The 16340-nt window shown below is 42.9% G+C and overlaps 1 non-coding gene across 1 annotated transcript; it reads right to left on the reverse strand.

Annotated features, from left to right (window-relative positions):
• Positions 1-15427: 15427 nt before the first annotated feature.
• On the reverse strand, positions 15428-15529 carry LOC123798358 (small nucleolar RNA U13). Its single transcript, XR_006781273.2, has one exon. It is a non-coding gene; the product is annotated as a small nucleolar RNA U13 (small nucleolar RNA).
• Between the last annotated feature and the right edge of the window lie 811 nt (positions 15530-16340).

The raw sequence follows: 16340 nt of genomic DNA on the forward strand, positions 1-16340 counted from the left end.
CCGAGTCACTACGCTTTCAGCAAGCGTGGTTTCTCACGGATGTAGGCAATCGTGTCACACTCAGCTTGGCTGAGTGTGATTGTGAGAAGCCACCATTGTAAGATGTGTTCTGATTTCAGAGAGGTTGAAATATAACAAATAAAATAATAAACTAAGTGCGTTTTAGAATCTATTAAATATCATACTTCACTAAGGGTGAGGTTGGACTAAAATTCAGCCTTAAAGACTTTTGAAAACTGGAAGAGCAGAAGGAAGGAGAAAAGCACGGTGACTTCAAAGCTATAAGCAGGTTTTTTTCCTCTCAAGAGATGGCACCTTCGGGGCAGAATGTTCTTTTATTAGGGGAAAATAATCAGAATGAGTCGTTCAGGTGCTCAAACTAAGCAAAGGCCTTGTTTTAGATGGGTGACCCTGAGTTGCTAAATATCCCTGCTATTATAACTCAACAACAGATGCCTGCTTGGTAATCGGAGCACTGCATCTCTGCACACTGTACTTCCCTTAGACAAATCATTTGCTTTCAAGGGTGGATTTAGACTATATTGTGCCTGAGAAGTATCCCTTATTCACTTAGAGGTTTGTGTGCATTCTTGTTCAGAAGCAAAATCTGGAGACTGCATGAAGGATTAGCAGGCAAGATCTCATGTGAGCAGACAGACTACACGAAGGGGTTGGGCCTGGCCTGGACTATCAGCATCTGTGGGCAATGTAAGGTTGAGTAATCTAGAATGTATTGATGTTGGACTACTGTGTTTTGATGCATTACTCTGCTGGGAACCATGGGACAAGTTCAAAATTCTGCTGGTCCGTCACCTTAGGAAAAGTAGTAAGATACTGGTACCAACAGGTGGAGATTGGAGAAGCTGGCCTTGAACTGAAGGGAGGAACATCTCCTTCCCATCTCTGGAGCTTGGCTGTGGGCTTGTGTTTGGAGTTGTGGATACTTCTGACCTGCCTCTGCAGTTGGAGTGGGAGCTGGGCAGGGGTGGGAACAAAATAGGCATAACTCGGAAGGGGTCTGAGCCTCCCTGAGTTCAGGGGTAAGCACAGCTGGCAGCCGAATCTACAGCAATACTACAACGTCCTTCTCTTCTGTTTTCCCCAACCTTCCATTAAGCTTACTGATAGTGCAGCCTGGTCTCCGGAGGCCGTAGCGAAGAAATAAGGGCAGATCTATCTCACAGATGAGATGACATGATGGAAGAGAGTGGGGCACTTTCCTCTGAAGTCAAAGAGGTGAGAGCAGCACATTCAGGAGGAAAGGGTGTTTCCTGAAGCCCACTCACAATAGAGAGAACAGAGGCCTGAAGTGCAGGGAAGACCAAAATTTTTATTTCAAGTAAGCACAGGGGGTGCCTAGGTGGCTCAGTTGGTTAAGTGTCTGCCTTCGGCTTGGGTCATGATCTCAGGGTCCTGGGATCAAGTCCCATATCCAGCTCCCTGCTCAGCGGGAGTCTGCTTCTCCCTCTCCCTCTGCCCCTGCTCTGCTCTCTCTCTCCCAAATAAATAAATAAAATCCCCCCCCCAAAAGTAAGCACAAATACTCAAAGAAATGACAACGAATAAACACAATAGCTCTGTGGGACGGGGTTAGAGTAAAACAGTGCCCACCCATCTCTTTTGACACTCTGGCCCCCAAGATATCCGTCTCTTACAGCCCAGGACAATACTGTGTGTTCGTCATGAAAACTCCAAGTACTCAAACTTACAAGGTTAAGTTTGGCAGACTCCGTTTAAGATCCCATCAAAGTTCATACTACCACAGAGAGAGATTTTTATACAACGTGTTAATATAAAGAATATACTTAGGATATGGTAGCTGAACTCTCAGATATTTGGAAAACTTGGGTATTATGGGTGTTGATTTCCCTGAGAGGCCTGGACAGTCAGGGATTTGCTTCTTCAGTTCACGGCACTGGCACTATAGGACATCTCAGTATTTTCCCGGAAAGCATTTGGAGACGTTCCCTGTGTGTTTCTAACAATGCTCTAACAGCTCATATGAATCTAACAAGCATGAATTTATCTAAATCTTTCTTTATCCTATTTATATTTGTGGACTTCGCAACATCTTGAGGATAATGAGTTCCATATGTTTACAACCCACTGTATAAAGTAATGCCATCTTTTATTTATCTTTAAACTACTTTCATAGAATTTCAATGGGTGCCCTTGAGTTTTAGCATTCCAGGATTTGAGGACGTTCTCACTCCAGGGCCAAAGCTGGCACAGACGGGGCTTTAGGCAGATAAGAAGAAAGCACCCCCTCTGGCACTCAGTGTAGGAATGGCTGCTCCATCTTTCAGGCAGATGTGGCCTCATTCCAGGTTCATGGTTCAGTGAACAGAACATGGCAGGATTTCAGGCCCAGTGTGGCCCCCACTCTGCCCACCCCCTCCTCACCATGCCCTTGGCCGAGTGCCCTTGCAGCATACAACTAACTGATAACAATGGTGTGTAGCAGCCCTGGGCCTCACCACAGCCATCCTTTAAAGATTTCACAGATTTTGATAATAAACTCTTTCAGGTACTACCTTCCTGCCATATCTTAGTCTTCCCATTGATTCCCAGGTCAGAGCTATTGACCCCGCTCTGCCCTTGTTGGGACGTGGGGCTCAGGCTGAGGAGCAGCCCAGGCACTTTCTGCCTTCTCCTCGGGACCCTCCAAATCCAGTGAGAGTCCACAGAACGCCCTTGGCCTTTGGGGCAGCTACAAAACAGAGGCCAGGGGAACAAGTCAATAAGAAATATCATCTCTAGGGTTTCAAATGGATAATGCAGAGATGATCATCTTATAGTCACAGTTCAGATTAATTTGCCCTAGACTCCCTGTCTGCTTGTTGCCCACATAGAGTGTTCCCAGATATTCTCTATCGTTTTTTAGATTGATGAGGTCTCTCTTCATTTTATCTGTATCAGCCCAGAACGGTACCACCTGTACCTGTCACTTTTCAGATTTCATTCTCTATTTCCTTTCCAAAAATGTATTCAAATCTTAAGTAATATAAGAACTAGCAATAAGGATAATACAACTTAAAAAAAAATACTGAACATCATGAATTTATTTACCTTCTCCTTCAAAAAAAATCTTTAGGCCAGTTCTCCACTCATCTAGCCCAGTGCCTGCCTGACACTTGGTTGATATTCAGTGAAAGAATGAATGACTAGATTTCCCTCGAGGTCAGTTTTATTTTGGTTTCATGTGTTGTTATATAGTAGCGGCCTCTGTTGCACACATTTGCAAGGCCCTCATTCTCCTTGTTCTCCTTGCAACTTTAGTGATGCATGGGTTATGTAATCAGATCCTTCTAGTATGTTGGTTACACCCCTTAGTCATCCAGTGAAATTTAATTGTTTAGCTTTCTTTCATCCCAGGTCTTTGTTCCCATATTTAAAAATATATCAAGTATGTCTAAAACTAACATTTCCATTTCAATTATATCTATAGATTAAATGCTTACATATTTTTTCCCCTTCTAATATAAGGGGGGTTCTCTGGGGAGAAACGTTCTATATAAACCTCAGCTAATAAAGGTTTTTACCCTAAGCACTTTTCTCTTCAATGGAGAATTCTGCTATTCTCAAATTACTTAATTAAAATATTTAAAAATTAACATAAAAAATTTTAAACACATAGAATCAAAAGTAAAAGGAACCCCATCATATACCCATCGTCCTGCTTTAACAGTTTTTAGCCCCTTTTGATTTTAACCTGGGTTTATGTGTTTGTTTGTTTTAATATGCCTTGACTTCTATTGTCCCTTCTACTCCCGAAATTCTTAGGTTCTTCCTCCTCTTGTGGGGATTTTTATTTTAACCTCTTGTGGCAGGTTGAATATTTATTTATGTAATCATAAGCTCCCAACATCTCTACGTGTATCATCCACAGAATGACATAAGCTGTGGAATTCCTAGTCCAGGGTGCTTGCCTGCCATTCCCATATTGTTTATTGCTGGATATTTCTCTACCTGCACACCTTGTGAGCAAAGCACTGACTTGCCCTTTGTTGCTTTAAAGGATGTTTATATAGCAAAAAGTCTTGAAAGTGAGAGATAACAGGCATACTCATTGACAGTTATAGAGAGGTTCTAGTTCCCTGAGCTCAGGACTCATCTCCCGTAACACAGCCTACTGCATGGGCTGATGTCACCTGGCCTATTCTCATCACCCTGTGGGAACAGGGGCTTGAGGAACTGATGCAAACATGCCAATGCTCTAGCTGTTGCTATTACTGTGTGTAATAACCTCCTTCATCTCTGATCTAGGAATACTGGGGTTTTCTCCTAGCAGCCATGAAACGATGGCATACTAACTTACTGGTTTGTAAGTAGGGCAAATGTCAGACCCTTCACAGTTCTTGACAGTTTTGGCAATGATGGTGGGTGCTGACAAAACCATGGCTCTCTGGAAGAGAACAGATGAGTGCCTCACCGGCCAATTAACCGGATTTGAGGGAAGTCCATGGGAATCAGTAGTGAATGGACTAAATTATATGGCCAACTAGGAAATAGATGTTTGTCTGTTTGTTTTAATTACTTGCCTGATAATGACAAGGAATTAGAAAGGTGGTTGCCGGCTGAATATCAGGAAGTACTTTCAGAGATAGTTGCCTGACTAGTGCCTTGCTTGTTGGCTGCCTCTCCTCTGGATGGGGGAACTTCCTCACCAACGGAGGGATTAACCTCAAATCTGCTCCACTGTAACAGACAGTACTAAGATTTATCCTGGGTGGGCAGAAGGTTGCACCCCCGTTCAGACAACTTACATAGACATACATTCACACAGAGCGTGAAAGGAAGGAAATTTGCTACCACCATGGGCAAAACCCACACAAGTAATTAGAGCTATGACTGGTCACCTGGGAGATGAGGGGGTGGGGTCTGTAACGGTTATCAAAGAAGAATGTGACAGCTGTGCTTTCTTAGACCTCAAACCCTTCTGTGATCAATCTATAATGCCAACTCCAGATCCATGTGGAGATGACAGCAAAAGGTCTCAGAATTTTGTTGCAGTGATTCCTGGCTACTATGAGGGAGCATTAACCTTCTTCGGGAGATTTTTCTGAGACAGAAAAACTCTTGTGGAAAACCATTTATGAAGCATTGACTAGGATCCAGGCTCTTACTCTTCTGGATTGGGTTTATAATGTTGATGAATGAGGATGAGAAAACAATCTCTCTATCTTCTCTGACCTCAGCCACATTAAGGAGAAACCATGAGAGGTGGGGGCTGACATTTCCTTATCCCCAGGGAGGATTAAAGGCCACACACACCCGTTTCAGTAAGCTGGGGAATCTTGGAGTGGATTAAAACTTCTATGGCTCTGTTGGATACGGGAGCCCAGGTCACTGTCCTACCTGCAGGCTCACCTATGGAGTCTGGGTAGGGCTCAGGGTGGGGAAAGGAAGCCAGCCTGACTTGGTGGGTGCGGCCCTTTGAGCCAATTCAACGTACTGTTGTAGCAGCTGCGACGTCTTCACGTCAGTAAGAACTGACGCTTGTACTTCTCTGTCCCAAACATACCAGAGCGGATTCTCCCAGCTGACAAGAGCTGCATGCAGAGAATGCTAATGTGACACACACACATTTTTAGTGATGGCCAGGGATTCGGGTACCCGTGGAGGAGCCCTGAAAACATACCGGAGGCCTTGTCACGTGAACGAGACTGCTCCTGCTCCTGCTCTTCACGTGCCAGCGGTAAGACGTGCCATCGGTCTGCAAGCTGGATTCGGCTGCAGTTACAACGTCCGGCACAACAGGTATAATGGGAGCAACAACCGAATTCAGTTGCCAGTGTATGTGTCAGCATTTAGTGAGCACCTCTACCCTCCAACGTCCAAAGCTTTCGTTATGTAATGTCCTGTCAACTGGCCTGCCAGAAGGCTCAGTTCAACCACTGTGACTCCCGAATTATCATACCTCTATTATCAGAGGTGAATGGTAAACCCTGACAAAATTCAGGGGCCTGCTGACCAAGTAGTTTCTTGAAACTCTGTGGGTGGATTCACTACACTCCATTTTTCTGTCAGTCAAGGAAAAACTGCTGTCTCTTTGACGACCTACCACCAAAAGGATGCTCATATTGGAGACTTTGAGTAACTGGAGACAGTATGTGCGTCATTTGGGGAATCTATTTGGTTCTTTATATGGGCTAACTTGCAAATCAACATCCTTTGAGTGGTGCCCCAATGAACAGGCTGCATTGGAAGCTGTCTGGAAAGTTATAACACATCCTCTCACTTGGGAACCCATAACTCTAATGACCCCTCTGAGTTACATGTCTCTGTGACTGATGATTTTGTTGACTGGAGCCTCTAGCAAAGGGAGGCAGCCTCCACCCAGAGATGCTCCTTTGGAGTTCTGGATTCCTTACCTTCATGATACAACGATCAGGAACGCTCCTGTTGACAAAGCCTACTAGCTTGCTACTGTGCTCTTATCAAAACCGAATGCCTGACCCACGGAAGCCTTGCTATTCTCTGACGTGATAGTCCTATTTTTGGGTGAGTCAACTCAGATTCAATGACTAACAAAAGGGGACAGGCCCAACGAGCTTCACTTGTCAAGTGAAAATGGTATATTCAAGAATATAACCAGCTTGGCCTCAGCAGCTTCTAGGCTGTACATGTAAAAGTGGTACCTACTCTTTGGGGGAAACTGTCCCCTATTATGCTAACTGAAGCAAAGTCACTGGTTCTATAGGGCCCTTAATTCACAGGACTTTCCCTAAATGCCTAGGCCTGATTATTGCATTAGGTGTAACCTGGTGTTGCTCACAGAACTGCTACGGTTGTTCAGTTTCAGTGCCAGTGATGCAGACCCAAAATAAACGAAGTTGCTGTACTCATTGGGCTGAACTCAAGGCTGTTCTTATAGCTCTGGACAGTACTGTCCTTGAAGAAATTTGTTACATTTTTTACTGATTCTTGGGCCATTGTCAATGGTTTAGCTATTTGATCTGTCAGTTAGAAACTAAAGACTGGCAGATTAAAGACACCCCTCTTTGGGGCTGAACACTGTGGGAATAAACTGTGGCTGCTGACAGAACTGTCTGGATTAAGCCCAGGTTAAGAATCTGTTGTCTGCTGAGACTGACTGGATTCAAGCTGCTAAGCCTGTACCGCCCAGATTCCTACCATCCCTGCCTGGATCCATCACCACACTAGCCACGGAAACACATCTACCATCACAGAGTGGGCATAAATTAAAGGCCTCTATGTTTCTGATGCAGAGGCTAGAGCTGCATGCCAGACTTGGAAGTCCTGCCAAAAGTTGACTCATTTGTCTTCTAATGAGAGAGGACACATCACCTGGGGCATCAACCCCACCCACTCCTGGCAGACTGACTGCATTTGACCTTTCATTCCCACTCAGACCTACCCACAGGACCTCGCTTCTATTGATACTTTTGCAAGTGATGGTGTTTCTGTTCTAGTGTGGGCAGCCAATTCTGGCCACACTGCTGTGACCCTTGAAACCAATCCATGTCAAGTTTTTGGCTGTCTGGACCCTCTGCAGTCTGACAATGGTGTACCTTTCATCATAAGTCACTCAACAGTGAGCTGATAGTCAAGGCATTTGATGGGCCTTTCCCGCTCCCTGCCATCCTGCATCTGCCATGTTGAGCATTGGAACGGTCTCCATAATGGGCTCAGTAATGCCTCTGACTCTACGTCCTTCATCTCTTCCTGGTCCCCGCACATTAGGATGACAATTCGATCACTCAACACAACTCTCTCCGGAAGGAGATCATTTTCTCTCAGCTGCTACCTGGGTAATGATTAGGATGCAAGGAGTAGAAAGTTATACAGTTCTAATTAGAAAATTTAGGACTCTACTCTGGCCATTCCCAGTTAAGATACTTTTACTTTTTTCCTAATGGCAACCCCAGGCCAGCCTGGTTGGTTCACCTGCTATTGCTGTAAATAATAAACTGTCTTTTGTCTCTGATTTTTTATTTTCTTATTTCTTCTACTAGAATAAATGGAATTATAGTAGTGAACTTGTTAGCTTGCAAGTAGGGTGCAGTACGAGACTCTGCATAGTTCTTGACACTATCCCTACACTGAACAGCAGCCTGGATTGTGAAACAACACTCCCAGCGAAGAGCTCTGAAGAACTAATGCTTGCTTTTTACCTTTCTGCCTAGTGTTGTCAAACTGATCGTGGTAACTCGGTTACATGCTCTTATGGACTCAGCGAGATTATGCTAAGAACATTTTGACAAAAAATGGAAATGAGTAGGATTCAGGGACTATTTGTTTCCTTTATATTACCATGCAGGGGAAGAAACTGTGTGTTTTCTTTGCCAGTTGCCATCATACTTGTAGAGTCCAGGGTGTGATTATCTGTACGAGAGTGTACGTCTTAATGACCTTTCCTCAGTGGTGACACAATGTGTCAACAAAGAATCTAATTACAGTAAAGATTGTACGCAGCTCATATCAGCGAGGCCTAATTGAATTTTTAATATCATTGCTGATAGCCATGAATACGTTCAAGGAATTTGTTGTGAAAGCTCCTCTTATGTGTACTATTGTGGCTCAGCCTCCATGGAGCGAGGCTGCAGTTCAAGAGGTTCCTTGATACAGTAGGGCTAATGCTAGCTCACACTGTGTGCGTGTGAGAGTGCGCGTGCATGCACACGTGCTGCCCTTCAGAACATTTTAATGCCCTCAAGCCCGGGAAAAGTGAAGGAGCTGTTTTCTCATTTACTAAGGAAGGTTTCTGCAATTACCATAAAGCACAACCTCACAAAGTCTTTGTTTATGTTAGGGTGTGACCGTTCCACACATCGTGCTTCATGTTTTTGGACATGTGTGATGGCTGTTGCTCATGGAACCTTCATGAAGCTTAGGGGTCTGGAGACTGAAGATGGCACAAAAAGAACCCTGGAAATGACCATGGGCAACTGGACTATGGTACATGACTGTGATTGGGGAATTTGTGCATGATTCAGTAAACATCTCTTGAGTGCCTGCTATCTGCAGGTGTCCTACTAGACGCTGAGAATACACAGATGCTAAACTATTTGCCCAGGAAAAGCTGTCAGTCTAGTGGAGGCACCATGAAAAGGCCTATAAACCAATAATTACTCTACGTGTGAATGTGTATACAAGATATTAAATGGGAATACAGAGGAGGAAATGATTAATTCTTCCTGGGATTAAAAAAGAAAATTGAGAGTGGAAAGTGGTTTTGAGGTCCACTGCTGTGTTTGGGTGTGTTGCCTATCATCTTGTGTTCTGTGCCCCGTGAGGCTGAGACCTCTTCAGAGGTGCAGGCAGAAAGGTGAGTTCTGGAGTCAGACGGCCCTGGGTTTGAATTTCAGCTCAACCAGTAACAACCACTTACTAGTTATGTGATGGAGTAAGAAATTTAACCTTGTCAAATCTGGTTTCTTTTTTGTTAAAATAGGAATGATGGTATTGATGTCATTTTTGGAGTGTTATTGGTATGGCTGAGGTCCAGAGCCGATGGCCAAGAAAAAATTCCTCGGATGTCTTTGGTGCAAAAAAGGTGGTTTGATTAAAGCTTGGGGACAGGACCCATGGGCAGAAAGAGCGGCTGCACTGGGGTTGTGAAGAATGGCTGATTACATACTGGGGAGTTCCGTGAGGAAAGGAAAAGGAAGTGTCCAAAAGGACTTTTCATATGCTAAAGAAGTAACTCTCAGGGTCCAAGAGGCTTTGCTATTGTCAAGCTAAGATTGTTTTTCCTTCCAGTAAGACATTAACCTTAGGGACAGTTGGGAGTTGCCTGGAGGAATGTCGCAGTATCCCACTAGCGTGGGGTCGGGAGTCAGGAGTGGGTTGCACGGTGTCAGCTCGTGCTTTGTCCTCAGCTTGCCTTCTGCTCCCTCATCAGGATCACCATACTGGGTTATGAGGATCTAAAGTACTCACATAGTAAGTGCTCCCTACACAGTAGTCTCCCTTCCCTCTGACCTTCCATTCCTTATCCCTGTATTAAGTGATGTAGAAAAGCCCAATGACCGGTTCACTGGGGGTGATCACTCGGTCATTCTTTCAGGGACTTGTGTCAGATTCCAGAGTCTTTGGGAGTTTGAAAGCCAAATAACTGAGTATGAGAAGAGGAGAAACACCACCACCACTACCACCACCATTACCAACAACACTTTTTATGGGTTACTGTACATAATTCTCTTTTATAATCCTCAAAAAAACTCTGTAAGGGAGATCATGTTACCTCTATGTTGGGATTATTTTCTGATCTACTGTAATATTTTGTTTTACTTCATTCATTTTGTTTTGTGTATGTGTTACCCTTCATAACCTTGAGATGGGCTTCTTCTTCTTTTTTTTTTTTTAATTAGTGAGAGTCCCAAGTTCAGGTACACCGCCGGCAGATGAGAAGAGCTGACTGTAGCCACCCAGCACAAGTGCAAGGAGGCCTCATGTATAAATGCGCTCGATTGGCCGAGAGTTTGGTGTATTTTCTATATGTGGAGTGTATACATACTTCCTCATTAAGAGCAATTCATAGTTAACTTGTATCAAAATGAAAGTTTCTTTAAAATAACGGGTAAAGAAAACAAATCTAGGTTACCCTTTGGCTTCTTTTTTATCAGCATATCACAAACTTAATGCTATTCAGAGCTCCTGATTGGAATGCTCCTTATCTCTCACCCTCATCAAGCTTAGCTGGAGGTCTGAACGCTCCCAAGGGTCAGGTATGGCCCTACGGCTTTGGAGTAGATTTACAGTATCAAAATAATTTTTCTTTCGGTTGGCTATGCTTTCCTCCTATATCAGACAAGACGGCACTGAGGAAAAGACATGAGCTTATCTTTTTTAAAACCCCTGGCCAACCCCAAAGACTCTGTATGCTCTAGCTTCTCTGCTGTCAATGCTTCCGTTGGCTTTTGCAAAGCTCCTCCTATTACCTAGGATATGGAATAAACAGTTGTAACCAAAGGCTCTAAAATTCAGCATAGTTCTAAAAAGAAAGTTTCTTTTTCTCATGTGCTATAGACTGAAGGGGAACACTGAGGCCAGCCAGAGGGCTGTCCCATGAGGTCATTCAAGGAAGTCTGTCTCTCCATCTTGTTCCTCTACCGTTCCCTGGGGTTATATTCTCATGCCCCGGGGTCAAAGCTGGGTTGATCCGCGTCTAAGTTTCAGCTGGAGGGGAGAGTAGAGAAAGTCTTACCCAGTGGCTGTGTCCTCAAGGACATAATCTAGACAGTGCATACATTAGTTCATTTCCCAACGGCCTGAATTTAGTCACAAGGTCACTCCTAGTAGCAAGGGAACCTGAGAAATGTAGTTTATAACCTAATGGCCACGTGTCTAGCTAGAACTCAAGGAGTTCTATTACAAAAACAGCGGAGAAAGGATACTGGGAGATAGCAATCTCAGGCACACTCCATAAGACAAAAGTTGCCAGAGATGTAACTATGTTAATAGAAGAGCAGAACCTCTCCCCTCCCCTTTATTTTTGGTCCCCCATTCTTCCGTTTTTAAGTTTTTGGTACCTCCCCCCTACTATCAGCCCTATGTGCCGGCTTCTAGCCGCATCCTCAACAGCGAGCACCCTGGCTGGCCTCCCTGTCTCTCCCCTTGCCTCCTAAAAATCCACTGTTAACACAAATCAGCAGACTATCAGATGTCAACTAGACAATATCACTTCTCTACTTAGAACGCACCAAAAACCTCTCCTTGCAAAGAGAATCAAATCTAAACTCAGTACCGCGGGCTGGAAGACGGCCCTCCTGGCTTCTGCTTACTTCTTTTCCTTCTCTGCACTCGGCCACTGTCTTCTTGTTGTTCCTTGAATATGCTGAACCTGTTCCTTCCTTCTTGCTGTTTCTTCTGCTTGAGGCCGTATCTTCACAAAGTTGTCTCCTTCTAATATTCAGATCCAGCCCATACGAGACCTCTTTAGTGAGGTCCTCCGTGAGCATTCCAGCTAAAGCCCTCCTCTCCCCGTCACTATCTGTGCCATTACCCAAAAATATCTCCTTCATACCATGCAGCTTAGCCACTATTAATTATTATTTATTTACATGTTTATAGAATATAAGCTCCTGGGCATGGGACACTGTTCACCACTGTATCCAGAACTCCTAGCAGGTGGCTATGAACACACAGCATGTAGTCTGTGAATATCTGTTAGCTGATAGGCTTGATCTCTGTAAAATAGTAAAACTATTTATCTAACGGCTATTAGTACAGGTCCTAGCACATTGGAGGTATCCAGTAAGTTTTTATTAAATGAATAGACCTAGCTACAAATCCAGTGAATCAGAGAGACAAGGAGTGCCATTTGGAAAAGCTTTACATCAATAGTTTGTTTTTAGTGAACACTTTTCTAAATATTAAAGAATTCAATAAGCTTTGTAAAATATACAGATAAGTAGAAAGGAAAGTTTTACCACTGAAGGAAAATCATTGTTAACACCTTGGTAAATATTTATATAGACTTTTTTCCTATATGTGTGCACACACACAATTTTTAAAAATTGGTATCACACCATATACTGGCATACCTTGTTTTTCACTTTACTGCACTTCTCAGATACTACATTTTTTACAAATTGAAGGTTTGTGGCAACCCTGCACTGAGCAAGCCTGTTGGCACCATTTTTCCAATAGCATTTGTTCACTTTGTGTCCTTGTCACATCTTGGTAACTCTTAGAATATTTCAAACTTTTCCATTAACTATAACAAACACATGTCACGGTCATCTGTGATCTTTGATGTTACTATTATAATTCTTTTGGGGCACTGCAAACCGTGCCCATGTAATAGTGAGCTTCATTGCTGAATGTCGTGTATCTTCTGACTGTTCCACTGACCAGCCGTTCCCCCACCTCTCTCCCTCTCCTCAGGCCTCTCTACTCCCTGAGGCACAACAATACTGAAATTAGGCCAGTCGATAACCCTATAATGGCTTCTAAGTGTTTAACTGAAAGGAAGAATTGCACATTCCTCACTTTAAATCAAAAGCTAGAAATGATTTATCTTAACGAAGAAGTCAGGGCAAAAGCTGAGACAGGCTGAAAGCTAGGCCTCTTGTGCCAGTTCGCCAGCCTGTGAGTGCAAAGGAAAAGTTCTTGAAGGAAATTAAAAGCGCTACTCCTGTGAACACATGAAGAAGCAAGTGAAACAGCCTGATTGCTGATATGGGAAAAAGTATTAGTGTTCTGGGTAGATCAGCCACAACAGTCCCCCGAGCCAAAGTCTAATCCAGAACAAGACCCTCACTCTCTTCTGCTCTCTGAGAGGCGAGGAAGCTGCAGAAGACAAGCTGGAAGCTAGCTCAGGTTGGTTCCTGAGGTTGGAGGAAAGAAGCCGTCTCTGTAATGTCCAAGTACAAGGTGAGGCAGCAGGTGCTGATGGAGAAGCTGCGGCAAGTTCTCCAGCAGGTCCAGCTCAGGTGACTGGTGAAGGTGGTTACGCTGAGCGATAGATTTTATAGGTAGATGAACAGCCTTACAGTGAGGGAAGACATCATCCAGGACTTGCACAGTTAGAGAGGAGAAGTCAATGCCTGCCCTCAAAGGACAGAGGACAGGCTGACTCTCTTGTCAGGGGCTAACGCAGCTGATAACTTTAAGTTGAAGCCAATGCTCATTGACGATTCTGAAAACCCCAGGGCCCTTGAGAATTATGCTAAATCCACTCTGCCTGTGCTCTAGAAATGGAACAACAGAGTCTGGATAGGGCACATCTGTTTACAACAGAATCTACTGAATATTTTAAACCCACTGTTGAGACCTACAGCTCAGAAAAAAAGATTCCTTTCTAAAAAATCCTGCTCATTGGCAATGTACCAGCTCATCCAAGAGCTTAGATGGAGATGTACACCATTCTGCAGCCCATGGATCAAGAAGTAATTTTGACTTTCAAGTCTTATTATTTAAGAAATACATTTTATAACGTTACAGCTACCATAGATAGTGATTCCTCTGATGGATCTGGGCAAAGTAAATTGAACACATTCTGGAAAGGGTTCACCATTCTAGATGACAGTAAATATATTCGTGATTCATGGGCAGAGGTCAAAATACCCATATTAACAGGAGTTTAGAAGAAGTTGATTCCAACCCTCAGGGATGACCTTGAGGGGTTCAAGACTTGACCTGAGGGAATAACTGCAGATGTGGTGGCAATACCAAGAGAACTAGAATTAGAAGCAGAGCCCGAAGATGGGACTGAATTGCTGGCAATCTCACGATAAAACTTTAATGGATGAGGAGCTGCTTCCTATGGATGAGCAAAGAAAGTCGTTTCTTGAGATGGAAACTACTCCTGGTGAAGATGCTATAAAGACTGTTGAAATGACAACATAATTAGAATGTTCCATAAACTTAGTTGATAGAGCAGTAGTAGAGTTTGAGAGGAATAACTCCAATTTGGAAGAAAATTCTACTGAAGGCAAAATGCATCACAGGCTACAGAGAAATTCTTCATGAAAGGAAGAGTCAATCAATGCATCAAACTTCACTGTTGTCTTATTTTAAGAAATTTCCAGTTACCCAACCTCAGCAATCACCACGTTGATCAGTCAGCAGTCACCAACCTTCAGGCAAGAACTTCCAACAGCAAAAAAGATTGTGACTCCCTGAGACCACAGATGATGGGATGGTTAGCATTTTCTTAAAGTATTTTTTAAAAAGATTTATTTATTTATTTATTTATTTATTTATTTATTTGAGAGAGAGTGAGCACGATCGGGGTGAGGCAGAGGGAGAGGGAGAGAAGCAGACTCTCTGCAGAGCTCAGAGCCCAGGCGGGGCTGGATCCCACGTCCCTGAGACCATGACCTGAGCCAAAATCAAGAGTCGGATGCTTAACTGACAGCCACCCAGGTGCCCCGCAATAAAGTATTTTTTAATTAAAGTATATAACATTGTTTTTTAAGACATAATGCTATTGCACACTTCAGAGACTACAGTATAGTGTAAATATAACTTGTATATACACTGGGAAACCAAAAAATTCATTTGACTTGCTTTATTGCAATAGTTGCTTTATTGAGGTGATCTGGAACCCAACTCACTCAGTATCTCCAATGTGTGCCTACATGCAGTTTACTTATTTATTTTTAGCTATGAGATGTATTTAATTTTTTATTTAAGTATAGTTAACATACAGTGTTATATTAGTTTCAGATGTACGATATAATGATTCAACAATTCTACCCATTTCTCAGTGCTCACCAAGATAAATGTACTGTCATCCCTTTCATCTACTCCACCTATCCTCCCACCCACTTCCCCTCTGGCAATCACCAATTTGTTCTCTGCATTTGAGTCTAGGTTTTTTGTTCTGTTTTGCTTTGTCTCTGCTTATATGCAGTTTAAATAGAAAACTTGCCAAGTATACTCACAAGAAATAATGTTTCTTTTATTTATTTATTTATTTATTTATTTATTTATTTATTTATTTATTTATTTACATGACAGGTAATGTGCCCAAGTCGTAACAAGGTTTGAGGGTGTCACGTGTCACACAACATCCTGGACACCCAATCATAATGCTTATGAACTACAAAAGGTCTCAAAACACTGCTCGAAGTGCAAGGATGAATATTAAGATAAATTAGATTCGTGCTTTAGCTACATTTCAGGTGGTGATTAGAGAAAGCACAGAATAAGTTTTGCACGGACACATCTATTAGCTGGCAGACTCATAGCCCACGCTAGGGGCTCTTTGCAGAGTAGGGAAAAAAAGAATTCTCAGAAAAGTTTGTCAAGCCTGAGATGCTGCTTATTTTTATTTAGATCTAATTCTTCTTCCTTTCCACAGAAGAGCATTAATTGCTTTTCTTTTCATCTTTCCTAGCAAAAGATGGGAAATATCACCAGAAGAAAACTACCAGGATTTTTTTTTTACTTTTACCACAAACAAGTATATAATGCAAATTCCCACGATGGAACTGTATAGATATGGCTATGCTACCAAAATATCAGGAATGCTGTCTTTCTGGGAGGTGAGGGAAAACAACTAGATTTGGAAATCTGGTATACGACTGTATATGAATATACAAATGACATTTATAGATCCAGAGATACCCACCTACCCATAAGTAGAGTTGGCATCAAGTCACTAAGCATAAAAAATGTGGGTGTTTACAACTTTTTTTAAAAAGGCATTATTTGCATTAAAAATATGTTTTCTAATTTCCAAAATAGTCTGTGTAAGAAGTTGGGAAATTTGGGTGAAAAGATAAGAGTGGGGGAAGGAAAATACTAGAAAAAATTGGAAACATACGCATATACACATCACAGTCTCTTGTGTTTCCAGCCTTTTACATATGTGGAAGAAGGTGCACGTTGTGTTTCCAGGTCTGACTTAGCCCAGCAACCAG

This window comes from Ursus americanus, chromosome 1, assembly GCF_024610735.1.
Source record: "Ursus americanus isolate L20-20 chromosome 1, mUrsAme1.1.p, whole genome shotgun sequence".
Classification (NCBI taxonomy): domain Eukaryota; kingdom Metazoa; phylum Chordata; class Mammalia; order Carnivora; family Ursidae; genus Ursus; species Ursus americanus.